This window comes from Elaeis guineensis, chromosome 2 (assembly GCF_000442705.2).
Source record: "Elaeis guineensis isolate ETL-2024a chromosome 2, EG11, whole genome shotgun sequence".
NCBI classification, from domain to species: Eukaryota; Viridiplantae; Streptophyta; class Magnoliopsida; order Arecales; family Arecaceae; genus Elaeis; species Elaeis guineensis.
Genome location: NC_025994.2, coordinates 75927100 through 75933852, shown reverse-complemented (window position 1 = coordinate 75933852; position 6753 = coordinate 75927100). Strand labels below are relative to the sequence as shown.

The 6753-nt window shown below is 35.4% G+C and overlaps 1 pseudogene; it reads left to right on the top strand.

Annotated features, from left to right (window-relative positions):
• The first annotated feature begins 1669 nt into the window (after positions 1-1669).
• Positions 1670-1767, top strand: LOC140855913 (small nucleolar RNA R71; annotated as a pseudogene).
• The last annotated feature ends 4986 nt before the right edge of the window (positions 1768-6753 follow it).

Here is a 6753-nt window from a genome sequence, read left to right as displayed (position 1 = left end):
ATACATTCAGTCTTAGTTTCTTATTTCCAAACGATACGTCCATGACTCCTGTCCTATAATTAATGCATGCATTTGTCGTAGCTAGGAAGGGTCGTCCTAAGATAATGGGAATTTGTCTGGGGTTGCCACTTAATTCCATATCGAGAACCAGAAAATCAACTGGAAAGTAAAACTCATCTACCTTGACCAAGACATCCTCAAGCATTCCACGTGATTCTTTAATTGATCTATCAGCTAACTGCAGTGTGACTGATGTAGGTTTCAGTTCTCTAAATCCAAAAAGTTCATACACCGAACTAGGTAAAAGATTCACACTTGCCCCTAAATCCAGAAGAGCTTTTTCAATGTGATAATCTCCTATAACACAGGAAATGATGGGGGCTCCTGGGTCCTTAAGCTTTGGAGGAGTGGCATGCTGGAAGACAGAACTAGTCTGTTCAGTGAGACGTACTTTCTTTGGGATTTGTGATCTAGATTTACGTTTTGGGTGCACAAATTCTTAAAAAATTTGGCATAAGCAGGGACCTGTTTGATTGCATCTAGAAGGGGAAGATTAATTTGGACTTGCTTAAATAATTCCAACATCTCATCGAGTTTTCCTCCCTTCTTATCTGCAGGAATAGGGGCTTTCAGGGCATCCGGAAATGGGGCTTTAGGCAAGTAAGATGATTCCAGTGCAGTTGGTTCCTTCTCTATTTTCAGGTCCTCCTTGTTCTTAGGTGATTTGTATTCGGTTAGAGATTTAGGGTCGGTCTCATTGGTTTTACTAGTGTGTTCAATGATCTTCCCACTTCTCAGAGTCATGATTGATTTGGCATGTTCAGAAAAAGCTTCTGAGGTATTAGAACTCTCAATCACAAATTGCCCTCTTGGGTTGCTCTCGTGTTGGCTAGGTAATTTTTCTCCTTCCCTCCTACTGAATGCAGTTGCTAGTTGACCTATTTGGGTCTCTAGCTTAGCAATGGATTGTGTGTGGGAGTTAAGGGTCTGAGTGTTGACTTCTAATCATTCTAATACTTTCAGAACTTTTTCCTCAAAAGCTGAGCTGTGACCAGTAGTAGACGGTTGAGGAACATTTTGAAATTGATGGTATGATCCCTGCCTATATGTTGAGTCTTGATATTGAGGTCGAGGTGTGGCAGGACCAACCACTGATTGTGGTCTCCAGGAAAAATTTGGATGGTTTCTCCAGTCGGGGTTATAAGTGTTCGAATATGGATCGTTTCCTGATCTGCGAGCTTGTTGGACTTGAGCTTGCTGAACCTGCTCGTGCACAAACTCAGGAAATTGAGGTGTGGCTGGGCATTCACTAACAAAATGGTTCGGACTTACACACAATGCACAAACTTCTTGGATTGGGTTAGGTGGAATCGGGGATTGTCCAGTATTTAGAAGACGATCTAATTTTTGGGATAGTTCATCTACCTTTTGATGGATATCTATGGTATTTCTTACTTCATATATTCCACCTCTTTTTGGGTTTAACATGGGTTTATCTCTAATAGAGGCAGACATATGATGTAATGAATTTTCACTTAAAATTTCAAACAGTTGCCATGCCTCATCCTCACTTTTCAGCATAAATGTCCCACCGCATGATGCATCGACCATTTGTCGATGTCTTTCAGAGAGCCCATCATAAAAATATTGGATTAACTGCCACTTGGGTATAGCATGGTGGGGATATTTTCTAATAAGATCTTTTAATCTCTCCCATGTTTCATGAAATATTTCTCCATCTAATTGGGAAAAACTATTTATAGCTTTCCTTATTTGATTAGTTTTTCCTATGGAAAAATATTTCTTGAGAAACTCTCCTTGCAGCTGGTCCCAGGTTGATATAGTCATGGAATCCAAAGTATGTAGCCAGTATTTGGCTTTGTCCTTAAGTGAAAAAGAGAATAATTTCAACCTAAGAGCATCATCGGAGAAGTTGTGAATTTTGACAGTTGAGCATATTTCAAGAAATTCTTCAAGATGTTTATAAGGGTCCTCATTACTAAGTCCATAAAATGAAGGTAATATTTATATTATACTAGACTTAATTTCATATTGAGTGGCCTCCACAGGGGGTACTTGAATACAAGGAGAGTAGGTATATGTGGAAGGAGTAAAGTACTCCTTCAATTGCTTGGGTGGATCATTCTCTTGATTTCGGTCCATATTTTTACGTCTGTTAGCTCTAAAGGTTCTTTCTATTTCTGGATGATCAAAAGATTGGATTTCTGATCGTAACGATCTACGGCCAAGCATACACCTTACAATTATACTGTAGAGCAAACACAAAAAATTTTTCTTTTTATAATATATATTTTTATAATAAAGTGAGAAAAGAATGAAGAAAATCTAAAGAGAAGAACCTAAGAATCTTAAATCTATGAAAAGGGAGAAATTAGTTAATGTTTAGATGTTAATTGTAATCACTTAAACAATCATAGACTCTCTATCCTAAGGTTAACTTAGATCTAGACAGCTCCTAACTTTCAAAACCGCCTTTGAGCACTCCAAGCTCAAGACTGACTAACTGACTCGGTCAGGTAAGCGTAAGATGTGGGAGGTTCCCTGGTCGTTGCTTTCCTTAGACACCAACTGAGTTGGCCAGGTCAGTCAACGGAACCAATTGAAAACCACTTTCTTTAACCACTTGCCTTAGACACCGAGCAATTAACCAATCCGCACTCGGTTCAACTCTTAGAGCTTTCTTATCCTATTGAGCTCGAAATTCCTAGGGCTGACGTCTAATTGATTTTAAATTAAGGTCTAGGTTATGCAAATACAAGGGGGTGATTTATGGGCCAAGGAAGGGTGATCAAATCCCCACCTTATCTGGTTAATGGGTTATTGCCCTTAAGATTAATTATGGAGATGCAATGCAAAGAAACAAGGTGTCCAATCAAGTTAGAAATTTTTATATTTGAGGTTACGCTATTTTAGTTAAGTGTTATGAAATGTCAGTGGTTTTTTTATATATATATATTTTTTTAGTTTTGCAAAAAAATAAATTTAAGTGATTAAGTCTAAAAAGCAATAAATCACGAGGCTATAAAAAGTAGCAAATTATTCTAAGCAAAAAAATTCCTAAGTAGTAAATTAGTTATGCAAGGTAATTATATAATTATGCAAATAAGATTATCTAGTTAGAAAGCACTGAAAAAAATTTAAAACGAGAAATAAAAATTGAAAAATATTTTTTTTTTCAATTTAAAGAAAAATTTTTTTCTTTTTTTTAATTTTTTAATTCAACCGTGCCAATATCCCCGGCAACGGTGCCAAAATTTGATGCGAAGTCGTTGATAGCACAAAAAATAACTCTACTCACTACGTAGGTAGGATGAGTCGAGATCGTATCCTCAGGGATCTTGGGCTAAGTTGAGATTGCAAGAAAAAAATATTATTTTTGATTTAAAAAATAAATTATCTTAAAATTGAGGTAATTAGAAAATAAAGAGCTCAGGAGTTTTGAATTACTTTGCACTAGCAGAGTTATATCTCTTTTTTTTTTAATTAAATGAATGTGATTAATCTTAGAAAAAATACCTGTCTTTCCTCGACACGCTCCGTACCCATAGATCACGGTGCGTCTCTGAAAAATACTAGGTAAACAACTCTTCTTTCCTCAGCACGCCCCGTATCCGTAGATCACGGTGCATCTCTGAAAAGTAACAGTTGTTCTTAATATTAATCTAACAAGAAAGCATAAATAAAAGCATATAAAAGGGAGCAAATAAAGAACTCATGACAATTTAAATAAAAAGCATAATCTTTATTGCATATAAAGAAATACAGAAAAGTTTAGAACAATAAACCATCTCTGTGTCATTACAAAATTTCTTCTCCACTCCCGAGACTGCTAGCCTAGCTGCTCATGAAGTAGTCCCTTTCTATTCCTCTATGCAAGGCTCTAGAAGAATTTCTGAGCTCCCCTCTCCAATGGGAGTACAAAAGTTTTTTTATAGGTGTTAGGAGGGAGGAGTTTTACATGATTTTCTGATGTGGGACTAAAGAAAATACAAATCTTTCAAAATATTTCTAAATACTAATTTTTTTCCTTTAATAAATATTTGTTTGACCGCCATCAAAAATTCCTTGTGAACCCGTCTGCCGTGCACCCACACCCGCGCGATGCTGCACTCGTGCCCGCGCTCACGGCCACACCACGTCCACGCCTCATGCGTTCCGCATCCTGCGCTGCTGCCGCGATCCGTGTTTGCCCGCGTCTGTCCCGCATCTGCGTCCGTCCCACATCTGCATCGCGTCTGTCCTGCGTCTGCGTCACATCCACGCGCGGGCGTTCACGCGCTGGTGTTCACGCGCGCCCAGAGCATCAATTTTTTTTGAATTCACGTGAACATTCTTTGTATATTCCAAAAAGAAACAAAAGTTTCTTCATAATGACATCTATATCCTTTTGGATTCTTTGCATAGTATCTTCATTTTCTATAATACCATATGCATCCTTCTTTTATTTTAATTTTATTTTAAGTCCAAATTTCTTCAAACTTGAGTCTTTTTGATCTATGAATTGGACTCTTTGTATCGACGATCATCTTTCCTGTAAAACATAAAAAGAAACATCAAATTCTTAATAAATAAAATAAATTAAATATAATTTTCTACTTTAAATGATTTAAATTAAGTGTTTATCAATAGTACATGATCAATAATCGATGCCCCCTCCCTCATCCGAGCATTGAAGACTGCAGAAGAAGTCTTGTGCCTTTCAACATCGTCAAGAGTACCGAAGGATTCGTTCAACATTTGAAGCATTTTCTCTGGTTGAGCATCCTCAAATTTGTGACTGAACTCATCGTTTATAGCCACTCGCATGATGCAACATACTCTGGTTCGATCATTAAGCCACTTCTGATAAGTGTCTCAGACTGCTCCATGAGCATTCAAAGCAGGCTCCTAAGGTACCGGATCATAAAAATATACAAGATTTGCTTGTGCTCCAGGACTATCTTTAGCTTTCGATACCAACTATCGAAATTGGATCTTATTAATTTATCACTGTTCAACAGTGATCAAAGCGATAATGTACTAGCCATAACTGAAAAAAAAAATAAAGATCAATTAGTATATGAATTATTTAATCCTAAAGACTTAGACTTTAGTCTAAAAGTTCTCTCATTATTTTGTACGAATTGATAGCCTCTACCTCTAATTTGAGGAATTACTTTAATTTCTTAGCAAGTACTAAAATCCACACAGACTACACACGGGCCTGAGTGTGGCTCGGCCAAGCCCTATGCACCTATGGATAGGTTCTTGATCAATTATTTCTCAAAATAATTTTTAGTATTGATTTTGCCCTAGGTATCTCTTCAGCAGGCATGTGGTGTCTCCACTGAAAGTCTTAGTTAGGTCCAACCATTAACATGACAAAACTCAATGCACCTAACTAACGAGTGATTAAGTCTAAGTGTGGCTCGACCAACTTGACCACCCATCAGAAAGTCATGACAGAGTCATCATATTATGAATGATAATTTCAATAGCCAGATAAGCACCAGACGTATGTCACCTCCAATGATCATCTAAACTATTGGACCCATTACCATCCAACTTAATGAAAGACTATGAATTTATTATCTCCATAATATTTTTATTTTAAGGATCTAATAATTTAGAAGATTTGGTTAGGTGCTTTAGAAAAGAGAAGACATTAATCAGTAGTCAATAGTTCTCCCACTGACTTCACCAAGTCATTAAAAAAGGACTAGAGACAAGATTGGTTCAAGGGCACATAAATCAATCATACTGATTAACCTTAATAGTATGGATCAACTCGAATCACTAAGTGACCTAATTAAAATATAATTTATCAGGTTGGTCAGGTAAGTGAGATCGATGAGAGGGTAGCCCATGCTAGCCTTAAATACCTTTCGGCTAGGTAAACATGTATCCAATTAAAAATCATTGATCTAAACTATCGAACTTATCTTAGACACCAACTGGTTAATTAGTTTCGATTTGATCAGTCTAATGACTCAGGCTTGGCCACTGAGCCACAATCAGGTCCATTTGATAATCAAAGATATGGACTTGATCAAGCTACAATAATTGAGTTTGATCTAGAAAAATCTTGATTTAATCTAATTCAACACTTAGATAGATTTAATAATTTTTCTAATTAATCCATATTATATTTGATTCTAACTCTAGGTCTAACTCTATAAAATGATCTGATTCAAGCTAATCTATTGCTCATGATTTATGAAATATCTTTAGATCTTTCAGTCTCAAATCTAGATCTTTAATTTTTATAACTTAATACTCAATTAAGTATATGAACATTAGACATTGAAATAGTTGCATATTATGAAATTCTTTTTAGATTTAATCTAAACATGATTTCATACAAAATAATTTCAGATTTGAATCTGAATTTATATATCATATAAATCATCAATTTTAGATCTAAGAATTCAGAGAAATCTTTTCAAAAACTCAGATCTGAACATGTGTTAAAATTTGGTTCAAAAATAATCTAAAATTTCATAAAAATTCTATTCAAAATAGAACCAAAAAAATATTCAAAAATAGATCTAAAATCTATTCAAAAAATTTCTGCAAAATCTATTCTAAACATATCTAAAGAGCATGAAGAATTTTTTCAAAATAAATCTAAAAATCTGTTTAAAAATAGTTCAGAAAATGCATGAAAATTTTGATCAAAATAAATTTATAATTTCATATTTCAGTATTAAAAATTAATACGAACTAGGACAACCTTTTCACAGTTTGTGTGAC